The sequence below is a fragment of the Anomaloglossus baeobatrachus genome, chromosome 4, assembly GCF_048569485.1.
Source record: "Anomaloglossus baeobatrachus isolate aAnoBae1 chromosome 4, aAnoBae1.hap1, whole genome shotgun sequence".
NCBI lineage: Eukaryota > Metazoa > Chordata > Amphibia > Anura > Aromobatidae > Anomaloglossus > Anomaloglossus baeobatrachus.
In genome coordinates, this window is record NC_134356.1 from 646,738,960 (window position 1) to 646,753,959 (window position 15,000).

Consider the following 15,000-nt stretch of genomic DNA (forward strand, 5'->3'; position numbering starts at 1 on the left):
TGTGAGGATCGAACTCACGACCTTCAGATTATGAGACTGACGCGCTACCTACTGCGCTAACGAGGCAAGCTTCTAGCAAGGATGTGCCAAACTTACTTACTGAAAGCAATTAAGTTCTTCTTTTTCCACATTGACAACGTCTTATGAGAACAACACTTCCCATATGGTCTAGCGGTTAGGATTCCTGGTTTTCACCCAGGTGGCTCGGGTTCGACTCCCGGTATGGGAATGCTGCTTTTTCTGTACTATCTCTGACATTCAAAGGCCGACAGTTGTTTGCATAAAAAAGCAGTTCAGGTAAAATTTGCACTTTGCAGCCAAATTTGCAAAACGTTAGGGTCTTGGCACTTCATTTCCAACTCTTGCACAACACTTTTATAGGTTTCATAGCTCAAACTATTCTCAACTATCATTTTTTACTTCAAAATATCGAGGAACTCAAAAACTCGTATGGCCTGTCCTTTGGCCTCCAATTTCCATTCTAATCTGTAGAATTTAATAACTGAATGGCAAATTTCTCAAGCTCCCCAGTCAAAAAAAAAGGAGTAAACTGTACCCTATCTAAGGGAAAACCTCATAATCATCAGAATAAGCCACTAGCTCCTAACTACTGTTCAAATGAGTCAAGCTTAAACTGTTGAAAGGAAAAAGTTTTTTAATGAAAGCAACACTCTTTTTTTTTTTTTTTTTTTTTTTTTTTTTTTTTACGCCTCTCATTTTTTCTGTGACTCTTTGGGTTATCCCATTTGACCAAGCAACCAGTATTCTTAGTTTACTGGTTCGATTCCTGCTATGGGATTGCCACTTTTTCTGTAATAAGTCACGCATTCAAAGGTCGACACAAGCCATGCATACAGTCAGTCTAGCTTGGATTTGCTCTTTGCAGCAAAAAATGATGACCACAATAGATTTTGGACATTCATTCCATTCTTTTGCTCAATACTCCATTTGAATTCATATCACAAATCATTTTTACTTTTGACTTTTAACTATTTGGTTTCAAAGGATCTAAAACCCCCTTCCTTTATATCTGACGTTTTTTGGTACTGAGTGGATACAGTTCTGGCTGTCTAGTCAAGATGGAGACAAAATATCTAAAGCATAGTGCCCCGTGTGAGGATCGAACACACGACCTTCAGATTATGAGACTGATGCGCTACCTACTGCGCTAACGAGGCAAGCTTCTAGCAAGGATGTGCCAAACTTACTTACTGAAAGCAATTAAGTTCTTCTTTTTCCACATTGACAACGTCTTATGAGAACAACACTTCCCATATGGTCTAGCGGTTAGGATTCCTGGGTTTCACCCAGGCGGCCCGGGTTCGACTCCTGGTATGGGAATGCTGGTTTTACTGTACTATCTCTGACATTCAAAGGCCGACAGTTGTTTGCATGAAAAAGCAGTTTAGGTAAAATTTGCACTTTGGAGCCAAATTTGCAAAACGTTACGGTCTTGGCACTTCATTTCTAACTCTTGCACAACACTTTTATAGGTTTCATAGCTCAAACTATTCTCAACTATCATTTTTTACTTCAAAATGTCGAGGAACTCAAAAACTCGTATGGCCTGTCCTTTGGCCTCCAATTTCCATTCTAATCTGTAGAATTTAACAACTGAATGGCAAATTTCTCAAGCTCCCCAGTCAAAAAAAAAGGAGTGAACTGTACCCTATCTGAGGGAAAACCTCATAATCATCAGAATAAGCCACTAGCTCCTAACTACTGTTCAAATGAGTCAAGCTTAAACTGTTGAAAGGAAAAAGTTTTTTAATCAAAGCAACACTCTTTTTTTTTTTTTTTTTTTTTTACGTCTCTCATTTTTTCTGTGACTCTTTGGGTTATCCCATTTGACCAAGCAACCAGTATTCTTAGTTTACTGGTTCGATTCCTGCTATGGGATTGCCACTTTTTCGGTAATAAGTCACGCATTGAAAGGTCGACACAAGCCATGCATACAGTCAGTCTAGCTTGTATTTGCTCTTTGCAGCAAAAAATGATGACCACAATAGATTTTGGACATTCATTCCATTATTTTGCTCAATACTCCATTTGAATTCATATCACAAATCATTTTTACTTTTGACTTTTAACTGTTTTGTTTCAAAGGATCCAAAACCCCCTTCCTTTATATCTGACGTTTTTTGGTACTGAGTGGATACAGTTCTGGCTGTCTAGTCAAGATGGAGACAAAATATCTAAAGCATAGTGCCCCGTGTGAGGATCGAACTCACGACCTTCAGATTATGAGACTGATGCGCTACCTACTGCGCTAACGAGGCAAGCTTCTAGCATGGATGTGCCAAACTTACTTACTGAAAGCAATTAAGTTCTTCTTTTTCCACATTGACAACGTCTTATGAGAACAACACTTCCCATATGGTCTAGCGGTTAGGATTCCTGGTTTTCACCCAGGCGGCCCGGGTTCGACTCCCGGTATGGGAATGCTGGTTTTACTGTACTATCTCTGACATTCAAAGGCCGACAGTTGTTTGCATGAAAAAGCAGTTTAGGTAAAATTTGCACTTTGCAGCCAAATTTGCAAAACGTTACGGTCTTGGCACTTCATTTCTAACTCTTGCACAACACTTTTATAGGTTTCATAGCTCAAACTATTCTCAACTATCATTTTTTACTTCAAAATGTCGAGGAACTCAAAAACTCGTATGGCCTGTCCTTTGGCCTCCAATTTCCATTCTATTCTGTAGAATTTAATAACTGAATGGCAAATTTCTCAAGCTCCCCAGTCAAAAAAAAAGGAGTAAACTGTACCCTATCTAAGGGAAAACCTCATAATCATCAGAATAAGCCACTAGCTCCTAACTACTGTTCAAATGAGTCAAGCTTAAACTGTTGAAAGGAAAAAGTTTTTTAATGAAAGCAACACTCTTTTTTTTTTTTTTTTTTTTACGCCTCTCATTTTTTCTGTGACTCTTTGGGTTATCCCATTTGACCAAGCAACCAGTATTCTTAGTTTACTGGTTCGATTCCTGCTATGGGATTGCCACTTTTTCTGTAATAAGTCACGCATTGAAAGGTCGACACAAGCCATGCATACAGTCAGTCTAGCTTGGATTTGCTCTTTGCAGCAAAAAATGATGACCACAATAGATTTTGGACATTCATTCCATTCTTTTGCTCAATACTCCATTTGAATTCATATCACAAATCATTTTTACTTTTGACTTTTAACTATTTGGTTTCAAAGGATCTAAAACCCCCTTCCTTTATATCTGACGTTTTTTGGTACTGAGTGGATACAGTTCTGGCTGTTTAGTCAAGATGGAGACAAAATATCTAAAGCATAGTGCCCCGTTTGAGGATCGAACACACGACCTTCAGATTATGAGACTGATGCGTTACCTACTGCGCTAACGAGGCAAGCTTCTAGCAAGCATGTGCCAAACTTACTTACTGAAAGCAATTAAGTTCTTCTTTTTCCACATTGACAACGTCTTATGAGAACAACACTTCCCATATGGTCTAGCGGTTAGGATTCCTGGTTTTCACCCAGACGGCCCGGGTTCGACTCCCGGTATGGGAATGCTGCTTTTTCTGTACTATCTCTGACATTCAAAGGCCGACAGTTGTTTGCATAAAAAAGCAGTTCAGGTAAAATTTGCACTTTGCAGCCAAATTTGCAAAACGTTACGGTCTTGGCACTTCATTTCTAACTCTTGCACAACACTTTTATAGGTTTCATAGCTCAAACTATTCTCAACTATCATTTTTTACTTCAAAATGTCGAGGAACTCAAAAACTCGTATGGCCTGTCCTTTGGCCTCCAATTTCCATTCTAATCTGTAGAATTTAACAACTGAATGGCAAATTTTTCAAGCTCCCCAGTCAAAAAAAAAGGAGTGAACTGTACCCTATCTGAGGGAAAACCTCATAATCATCAGAATAAGCCACTAGCTCCTAACTACTGTTCAAATGAGTCAAGCTTAAACTGTTGAAAGGAAAAAGTTTTTTAATCAAAGCAACACTCTTTTTTTTTTTTTTTACGCCTCTCATTTTTTCTGTGACTCTTTGGGTTATCCCATTTGACCAAGCAACCAGTATTCTTAGTTTACTGGTTCGATTCCTGCTATGGGATTGCCACTTTTTCTGTAATAAGTCACGCATTCAAAGGTCGACACAAGCCATGCATACAGTCAGTCTAGCTTGGATTTGCTCTTTGCAGCAAAAAATGATGACCACAATAGATTTTGGACATTCATTCCATTCTTTTGCTCAATACTCCATTTGAATTCATATCACAAATCATTTTTACTTTTGACTTTTAACTATTTGGTTTCAAAGGATCTAAAACCCCCTTCCTTTATATCTGACGTTTTTTGGTACTGAGTGGATACAGTTCTGGCTGTCTAGTCAAGATGGAGACAAAATATCTAAAGCATAGTGCCCCGTGTGAGGATCAAACTCACGACCTTCAGATTATGAGACTGATGCGCTACCTACTGCGCTAACGAGGCGAGCTTCTAGCAAGGATGTGCCAAACTTACTTACTGAAAGCAATTAAGTTCTTCTTTTTCCACATTGACAACGTCTTATGAGAACAACACTTCCCATATGGTCTAGCGGTTATGATTCCTGGTTTTCACCCAGGCAGCCCGGGTTCGACTCCCGGTATGGGAATGCTGGTTTTACTGTACTATCTCTGACAGTCAAAGGCCGACAGTTGTTTGCATAAAAAAGCAGTTCAGGTAAAACTTGCACTTTGCAGCCAAATTTGCAAAACGTTACGGTCTTGGCACTTCATTTCTAACTCTTGCACAACACTTTTATAGGTTTCATAGCTCAAACTATTCTCAACTATCATTTTTTACTTCAAAATGTCGAGGAACTCAAAAACTCGTATGGCCTGTCCTTTGGCCTCCAATTTCCATTCTAATCTGTAGAATTTAACAACTGAATGGCAAATTTCTCAAGCTCCCCAGTCAAAAAAAAGGAGTGAACTGTACCCTATCTGAGGGAAAACCTCATAATCATCAGAATAAGCCACTAGCTCCTAACTACTGTTCAAATGAGTCAAGCTTAAACTGTTGAAAGGAAAAAGTTTTTTAATCAAAGCAACACTCTTTTTTTTTTTTTTTTTTGTTTTTACGCCTCTCATTTTTTCTGTGACTCTTTGGGTTATCCCATTTGACCAAGCAACCAGTATTCTTAGTTTACTGGTTCGATTCCTGCTATGGGATTGCCACTTTTTCGGTAATAAGTCACGCATTGAAAGGTCGACACAAGCCATGCATACAGTCAGTCTAGCTTGTATTTGCTCTTTGCAGCAAAAAATGATGACCACAATAGATTTTGGACATTCATTCCATTATTTTGCTCAATACTCCATTTGAATTCATATCACAAATCATTTTTACTTTTGACTTTTAACTGTTTTGTTTCAAAGGATCCAAAACCCCCTTCCTTTATATCTGACGTTTTTTGGTACTGAGTGGATACAGTTCTGGCTGTCTAGTCAAGATGGAGACAAAATATCTAAAGCATAGTGCCCCGTGTGAGGATCGAACTCACGACCTTCAGATTATGAGACTGATGCGCTACCTACTGCGCTAACGAGGCAAGCTTCTAGCATGGATGTGCCAAACTTACTTACTGAAAGCAATTAAGTTCTTCTTTTTCCACATTGACAACGTCTTATGAGAACAACACTTCCCATATGGTCTAGCGGTTAGGATTCCTGGTTTTCACCCAGGCGGCCCGGGTTCGACTCCCGGTATGGGAATGCTGGTTTTACTGTACTATCTCTGACATTCAAAGGCCGACAGTTGTTTGCATGAAAAAGCAGTTTAGGTAAAATTTGCACTTTGCAGCCAAATTTGCAAAACGTTACGGTCTTGGCACTTCATTTCTAACTCTTGCACAACACTTTTATAGGTTTCATAGCTCAAACTATTCTCAACTATCATTTTTTACTTCAAAATGTCGAGGAACTCAAAAACTCGTATGGCCTGTCCTTTGGCCTCCAATTTCCATTCTATTCTGTAGAATTTAATAACTGAATGGCAAATTTCTCAAGCTCCCCAGTCAAAAAAAAAGGAGTAAACTGTACCCTATCTAAGGGAAAACCTCATAATCATCAGAATAAGCCACTAGCTCCTAACTACTGTTCAAATGAGTCAAGCTTAAACTGTTGAAAGGAAAAAGTTTTTTAATGAAAGCAACACTCTTTTTTTTTTTTTTTTTTTTTTTTTTTTTTTTTTTTTTTTTTACGCCTCTCATTTTTTCTGTGACTCTTTGGGTTATCCCATTTGACCAAGCAACCAGTATTCTTAGTTTACTGGTTCGATTCCTGCTATGGGATTGCCACTTTTTCTGTAATAAGTCACGCATTCAAAGGTCGACACAAGCCATGCATACAGTCAGTCTAGCTTGGATTTGCTCTTTGCAGCAAAAAATGATGACCACAATAGATTTTGGACATTCATTCCATTCTTTTGCTCAATACTCCATTTGAATTCATATCACAAATCATTTTTACTTTTGACTTTTAACTATTTGGTTTCAAAGGATCTAAAACCCCCTTCCTTTATATCTGACGTTTTTTGGTACTGAGTGGATACAGTTCTGGCTGTCTAGTCAAGATGGAGACAAAATATCTAAAGCATAGTGCCCCGTGTGAGGATTGAACACACGACCTTCAGATTATGAGACTGATGCGCTACCTACTGCGCTAACGAGGCAAGCTTCTAGCAAGGATGTGCCAAACTTACTTACTGAAAGCAATTAAGTTCTTCTTTTTCCACATTGACAACGTCTTATGAGAACAACACTTCCCATATGGTCTAGCGGTTAGGATTCCTGGTTTTCACCCAGGCGGCCCGGGTTCGACTCCTGGTATGGGAATGCTGGTTTTACTGTACTATCTCTGACATTCAAAGGCCGACAGTTGTTTGCATGAAAAAGCAGTTTAGGTAAAATTTGCACTTTGGAGCCAAATTTGCAAAACGTTACGGTCTTGGCACTTCATTTCTAACTCTTGCACAACACTTTTATAGGTTTCATAGCTCAAACTATTCTCAACTATCATTTTTTACTTCAAAATGTCGAGGAACTCAAAAACTCGTATGGCCTGTCCTTTGGCCTCCAATTTCCATTCTAATCTGTAGAATTTAACAACTGAATGGCAAATTTCTCAAGCTCCCCAGTCAAAAAAAAAGGAGTGAACTGTACCCTATCTGAGGGAAAACCTCATAATCATCAGAATAAGCCACTAGCTCCTAACTACTGTTCAAATGAGTCAAGCTTAAACTGTTGAAAGGAAAAAGTTTTTTAATCAAAGCAACACTCTTTTTTTTTTTTTTTTTTTTTTACGTCTCTCATTTTTTCTGTGACTCTTTGGGTTATCCCATTTGACCAAGCAACCAGTATTCTTAGTTTACTGGTTCGATTCCTGCTATGGGATTGCCACTTTTTCGGTAATAAGTCACGCATTGAAAGGTCGACACAAGCCATGCATACAGTCAGTCTAGCTTGTATTTGCTCTTTGCAGCAAAAAATGATGACCACAATAGATTTTGGACATTCATTCCATTATTTTGCTCAATACTCCATTTGAATTCATATCACAAATCATTTTTACTTTTGACTTTTAACTGTTTTGTTTCAAAGGATCCAAAACCCCCTTCCTTTATATCTGACGTTTTTTGGTACTGAGTGGATACAGTTCTGGCTGTCTAGTCAAGATGGAGACAAAATATCTAAAGCATAGTGCCCCGTGTGAGGATCGAACTCACGACCTTCAGATTATGAGACTGATGCGCTACCTACTGCGCTAACGAGGCAAGCTTCTAGCATGGATGTGCCAAACTTACTTACTGAAAGCAATTAAGTTCTTCTTTTTCCACATTGACAACGTCTTATGAGAACAACACTTCCCATATGGTCTAGCGGTTAGGATTCCTGGTTTTCACCCAGGCGGCCCGGGTTCGACTCCCGGTATGGGAATGCTGGTTTTACTGTACTATCTCTGACATTCAAAGGCCGACAGTTGTTTGCATGAAAAAGCAGTTTAGGTAAAATTTGCACTTTGCAGCCAAATTTGCAAAACGTTACGGTCTTGGCACTTCATTTCTAACTCTTGCACAACACTTTTATAGGTTTCATAGCTCAAACTATTCTCAACTATCATTTTTTACTTCAAAATGTCGAGGAACTCAAAAACTCGTATGGCCTGTCCTTTGGCCTCCAATTTCCATTCTATTCTGTAGAATTTAATAACTGAATGGCAAATTTCTCAAGCTCCCCAGTCAAAAAAAAAGGAGTAAACTGTACCCTATCTAAGGGAAAACCTCATAATCATCAGAATAAGCCACTAGCTCCTAACTACTGTTCAAATGAGTCAAGCTTAAACTGTTGAAAGGAAAAAGTTTTTTAATCAAAGCAACACTCTTTTTTTTTTTTTTTTTTTTTTTTTTTTTTTACGCCTCTCATTTTTTCTGTGACTCTTTGGGTTATCCCATTTGACCAAGCAACCAGTATTCTTAGTTTACTGGTTCGATTCCTGCTATGGGATTGCCACTTTTTCTGTAATAAGTCACGCATTGAAAGGTCGACACAAGCCATGCATACAGTCAGTCTAGCTTGGATTTGCTCTTTGCAGCAAAAAATGATGACCACAATAGATTTTGGACATTCATTCCATTCTTTTGCTCAATACTCCATTTGAATTCATATCACAAATCATTTTTACTTTTGACTTTTAACTATTTGGTTTCAAAGGATCTAAAACCCCCTTCCTTTATATCTGACGTTTTTTGGTACTGAGTGGATACAGTTCTGGCTGTCTAGTCAAGATGGAGACAAAATATCTAAAGCATAGTGCCCCGTGTGAGGATCGAACACACGACCTTCAGATTATGAGACTGATGCGTTACCTACTGCGCTAACGAGGCAAGCTTCTAGCAAGGATGTGCCAAACTTACTTACTGAAAGCAATTAAGTTCTTCTTTTTCCACATTGACAACGTCTTATGAGAACAACACTTCCCATATGGTCTAGCGGTTAGGATTCCTGGTTTTCACCCAGACGGCCCGGGTTCGACTCCAGGTATGGGAAGGCTGCTTTTTCTGTACTATCTCTGACATTCAAAGGCCGACAGTTGTTTGCATAAAAAAGCAGTTCAGGTAAAATTTGCACTTTGCAGCCAAATTTAAAAAACGTTACGGTCTTGGCACTTCATTTCTAACTCTTGCACAACACTTTTATATGTTTCATAGCTCAAACTATTCTCAACTATCATTTTTTACTTCAAAATGTCGAGGAACTCAAAAACTCGTATGGCCTGTCCTTTGGCCTCCAATTTCCATTCTAATCTGTAGAATTTAACAACTGAATGGCAAATTTCTCAAGCTCCCCAGTCAAAAAAAAAGGAGTGAACTGTACCCTATCTGAGGGAAAACCTCATAATCATCAGAATAAGCCACTAGCTCCTAACTACTGTTCAAATGAGTCAAGCTTAAACTGTTGAAAGGAAAAAGTTTTTTAATCAAAGCAACACTCTTTTTTTTTTTTTTTACGCCTCTCATTTTTTCTGTGACTCTTTGGGTTATCCCATTTGACCAAGCAACCAGTATTCTTAGTTTACTGGTTCGATTCCTGCTATGGGATTGCCACTTTTTCGGTAATAAGTCACGCATTGAAAGGTCGACACAAGCCATGCATACAGTCAGTCTAGCTTGGATTTGCTCTTTGCAGCAAAAAATGATGACCACAATAGATTTTGGACATTCATTCCATTCTTTTGCTCAATACTCCATTTGAATTCATATCACAAATCATTTTTACTTTTGACTTTTAACTATTTGGTTTCAAAGGATCCAAAACCCCCTTCCTTTATATCTGACGTTTTTTGGTACTGAGTGGATACAGTTCTGGCTGTCTAGTCAAGATGGAGACAAAATATCTAAAGCATAGTGCCCCGTGTGAGGATCGAACTCACGACCTTCAGATTATGAGACTGACGCGCTACCTACTGCGCTAACGAGGCAAGCTTCTAGCAAGGATGTGCCAAACTTACTTACTCAAAGCAATTAAGTTCTTCTTTTTCCACATTGACAACGTCTTATGAGAACAACACTTCCCATATGGTCTAGCGGTTAGGATTCCTGGTTTTCACCCAGGCGGCCCGGGTTCGACTCCCGGTATGGGAATGCTGGTTTTACTGTACTATCTCTGACATTCAAAGGCCGACAGTTGTTTGCATAAAAAAGCAGTTCAGGTAAAATTTGCACTTTGCAGCCAAATTTGCAAAACGTTACGGTCTTGGCACTTCATTTCTAACTCTTGCACAACACTTTTATAGGTTTCATAGCTCAAACTATTCTCAACTATCATTTTTTACTTCAAAATGTCGAGGAACTCAAAAACTCGTATGGCCTGTCCTTTGGCCTCCAATTTCCATTCTAATCTGTAGAATTTAACAACTGAATGGCAAATTTCTCAAGCTCCCCAGTCAAAAAAAAAGGAGTGAACTGTACCCTATCTGAGGGAAAACCTCATAATCATCAGAATAAGCCACTAGCTCCTAACTACTGTTCAAATGAGTCAAGTTTAAACTGTTGAAAGGAAAAAGTTTTTTAATCAAAGCAACACTCTTTTTTTTTTTTTTTTTTTTTTACGCCTCTCATTTTTTCTGTGACTCTTTGGGTTATCCCATTTGACCAAGCAACCAGTATTCTTAGTTTACTGGTTCGATTCCTGCTATGGGATTGCCACTTTTTCTGTAATAAGTCACGCATTCAAAGGTCGACACAAGCCATGCATACAGTCAGTCTAGCTTGGATTTGCTCTTTGCAGCAAAAAATGATGACCACAATAGATTTTGGACATTCATTCCATTCTTTTGCTCAATACTCCATTTGAATTCATATCACAAATCATTTTTACTTTTGACTTTTAACTATTTGGTTTCAAAGGATCTAAAACCCCCTTCCTTTATATCTGACGTTTTTTGGTACTGAGTGGATACAGTTCTGGCTGTCTAGTCAAGATGGAGACAAAATATCTAAAGCATAGTGCCCCGTGTGAGGATCGAACACACGACCTTCAGCTTATGAGACTGATGCGTTACCTACTGCGCTAACGAGGCAAGCTTCTAGCAAGGATGTGCCAAACTTACTTACTGAAAGCAATTAAGTTCTTCTTTTTCCACATTGACAACGTCTTATGAGAACAACACTTCCCATATGGTCTAGCGGTTAGGATTCCTGGTTTTCACCCAGACGGCCCGGGTTCGACTCCAGGTTTGGGAATGCTGCTTTTTCTGTACTATCTCTGACATTCAAAGGCCGACAGTTGTTTGCATAAAAAAGCAGTTCAGGTAAAATTTGCACTTTGCAGCCAAATTTGCAAAACGTTACGGTCTTGGCACTTCATTTCTAACTCTTGCACAACACTTTTATATGTTTCATAGCTCAAACTATTCTCAACTATCATTTTTTACTTCAAAATGTCGAGGAACTCAAAAACTCGTATGGCCTGTCCTTTGGCCTCCAATTTCCATTCTAATCTGTAGAATTTAACAACTGAATGGCAAATTTTTCAAGCTCCCCAGTCAAAAAAAAAGGAGTGAACTGTACCCTATCTGAGGGAAAACCTCATAATCATCAGAATAAGCCACTAGCTCCTAACTACTGTTCAAATGAGTCAAGCTTAAACTGTTGAAAGGAAAAAGTTTTTTAATCAAAGCAACACTCTTTTTTTTTTTTTTTACGCCTCTCATTTTTTCTGTGACTCTTTGGGTTATCCCATTTGACCAAGCAACCAGTATTCTTAGTTTACTGGTTCGATTCCTGCTATGGGAGTGCCACTTTTTCTGTAATAAGTCACGCATTCAAAGGTCGACACAAGCCATGCATACAGTCAGTCTAGCTTGTATTTGCTCTTTGCAGCAAAAAATGATGACCACAATAGATTTTGGACATTCATTCCATTCTTTTGCTCAATACTCCATTTGAATTCATATCACAAATCATTTTTACTTTTGACTTTTAACTATTTGGTTTCAAAGGATCTAAAACCCCCTTCCTTTATATCTGACGTTTTTTGGTACTGAGTGGATACAGTTCTGGCTGTCTAGTCAAGATGGAGACAAAATATCTAAAGCATAGTGCCCCGTGTGAGGAACGAACTCACGACCTTCAGATTATGAGACTGATGCGCTACCTACTGCGCTAACGAGGCGAGCTTCTAGCAAGGATGTGCCAAACTTACTTACTGAAAGCAATTAAGTTCTTCTTTTTCCACATTGACAACGTCTTATGAGAACAACACTTCCCATATGGTCTAGCGGTTAGGATTCCTGGTTTTCACCCAGGCGGCCCGGGTTCGACTCCCGGTATGGGAATGCTGGTTTTACTGTACTATCTCTGACATTCAAAGGCCGACAGTTGTTTGCATAAAAAAGCAGTTCAGGTAAAACTTGCACTTTGCAGCCAAATTTGCAAAACGTTACGGTCTTGGCACTTCATTTCTAACTCTTGCACAACACTTTTATAGGTTTCATAGCTCAAACTATTCTCAACTATCATTTTTTACTTCAAAATGTCGAGGAACTCAAAAACTCGTATGGCCTGTCCTTTGGCCTCCAATTTCCATTCTAATCTGTAGAATTTAACAACTGAATGGCAAATTTCTCAAGCTCCCCAGTCAAAAAAAAAGGAGTGAACTGTACCCTATCTGAGGGAAAACCTCATAATCATCAGAATAAGCCACTAGCTCCTAACTACTGTTCAAATGAGTCAAGCTTAAACTGTTGAAAGGAAAAAGTTTTTTAATCAAAGCAACACTCTTTTTTTTTTTTTTTACGCCTCTCATTTTTTCTGTGACTCTTTGGGTTATCCCATTTGACCAAGCAACCAGTATTCTTAGTTTACTGGTTCGATTCCTGCTATGGGATTGCCACTTTTTCTGTAATAAGTCACGCATTCAAAGGTCGACACAAGCCATGCATACAGTCAGTCTAGCTTGGATTTGCTCTTTGCAGCAAAAAATGATGACCACAATAGATTTTGGACATTCATTCCATTCTTTTGCTCAATACTCCATTTGAATTCATATCACAAATCATTTTTACTTTTGACTTTTAACTATTTGGTTTCAAAGGATCTAAAACCCCCTTCCTTTATATCTGACGTTTTTTGGTACTGAGTGGATACAGTTCTGGCTGTCTAGTCAAGATGGAGACAAAATATCTAAAGCATAGTGCCCCGTGTGAGGAACGAACTCACGACCTTCAGATTATGAGACTGATGCGCTACCTACTGCGCTAACGAGGCGAGCTTCTAGCAAGGATGTGCCAAACTTACTTACTGAAAGCAATTAAGTTCTTCTTTTTCCACATTGACAACGTCTTATGAGAACAACACTTCCCATATGGTCTAGCGGTTAGGATTCCTGGTTTTCACCCAGGCGGCCCGGGTTCGACTCCCGGTATGGGAATGCTGGTTTTACTGTACTATCTCTGACATTCAAAGGCCGACAGTTGTTTGCATAAAAAAGCAGTTCAGGTAAAACTTGCACTTTGCAGCCAAATTTGCAAAACGTTACGGTCTTGGCACTTCATTTCTAACTCTTGCACAACACTTTTATAGGTTTCATAGCTCAAACTATTCTCAACTATCATTTTTTACTTCAAAATGTCGAGGAACTCAAAAACTCGTATGGCCTGTCCTTTGGCCTCCAATTTCCATTCTAATCTGTAGAATTTAACAACTGAATGGCAAATTTCTCAAGCTCCCCAGTCAAAAAAAAAGGAGTGAACTGTACCCTATCTGAGGGAAAACCTCATAATCATCAGAATAAGCCACTAGCTCCTAACTACTGTTCAAATGAGTCAAGCTTAAACTGTTGAAAGGAAAAAGTTTTTTAATCAAAGCAACACTCTTTTTTTTTTTTTTTACGCCTCTCATTTTTTCTGTGACTCTTTGGGTTATCCCATTTGACCAAGCAACCAGTATTCTTAGTTTACTGGTTCGATTCCTGCTATGGGATTGCCACTTTTTCTGTAATAAGTCACGCATTCAAAGGTCGACACAAGCCATGCATACAGTCAGTCTAGCTTGGATTTGCTCTTTGCAGCAAAAAATGATGACCACAATAGATTTTGGACATTCATTCCATTCTTTTGCTCAATACTCCATTTGAATTCATATCACAAATCATTTTTACTTTTGACTTTTAACTATTTGGTTTCAAAGGATCTAAAACCCCCTTCCTTTATATCTGACGTTTTTTGGTACTGAGTGGATACAGTTCTGGCTGTCTAGTCAAGATGGAGACAAAATATCTAAAGCATAGTGCCCCGTGTGAGGATCGAACACACGACCTTCAGATTATGAGACTGATGCGCTACCTACTGCGCTAACGAGGCAAGCTTCTAGCAAGGATGTGCCAAACTTACTTACTGAAAGCAATTAAGTTCTTCTTTTTCCACATTGACAACGTTTTATGAGAACAACACTTCCCATATGGTCTAGCGGTTAGGATTCCTGGTTTTCACCCAGGCGGCCCGGGTTCGACTCCCGGTATGGGAATGCTGGTTTTACTGTACTATCTCTGACATTCAAAGGCCGACAGTTGTTTGCATGAAAAAGCAGTTTAGGTAAAATTTGCACTTTGCAGCCAAATTTGCAAAACGTTACGGTCTTGGCACTTCATTTCTAACTCTTGCACAACACTTTTATAGGTTTCATAGCTCAAACTATTCTCAACTATCATTTTTTACTTCAAAATGTCGAGGAACTCAAAAACTCGTATGGCCTGTCCTTTGGCCTCCAATTTCCATTCTAATCTGTAGAATTTAACAACTGAATGGCAAATTTCTCAAGCTCCCCAGTCAAAAAAAAAGGAGTGAACTGTACCCTATCTGAGGGAAAACCTCATAATCATCAGAATAAGCCACTAGCTCCTAACTACTGTTCAAATGAGTCAAGCTTAAACTGTTGAAAGGAAAAAGTTTTTTAATCAAAGCAACACTCTTTTTTTTTT

The 15,000-nt window shown here is 38.7% G+C and overlaps 2 non-coding genes across 2 annotated transcripts in view; both read right to left on the reverse strand.

The window, feature by feature from the left end:
- Nucleotides 1–66, reverse strand: part of TRNAM-CAU (transfer RNA methionine (anticodon CAU)) — a 73-nt gene extending 7 nt beyond the window's left edge. The window contains exon 1 of the tRNA in view: nt 1–66. This exon is cut by the window's left edge and continues 7 nt beyond it. This is a non-coding gene — a tRNA (tRNA-Met).
- Nucleotides 67–9,927: 9,861 nt separating this feature from the next.
- TRNAM-CAU (transfer RNA methionine (anticodon CAU)) lies at nt 9,928–10,000 on the reverse strand. The gene has a single exon. It is a non-coding gene; the product is annotated as a tRNA-Met (tRNA).
- Between the last annotated feature and the right edge of the window lie 5,000 nt (nt 10,001–15,000).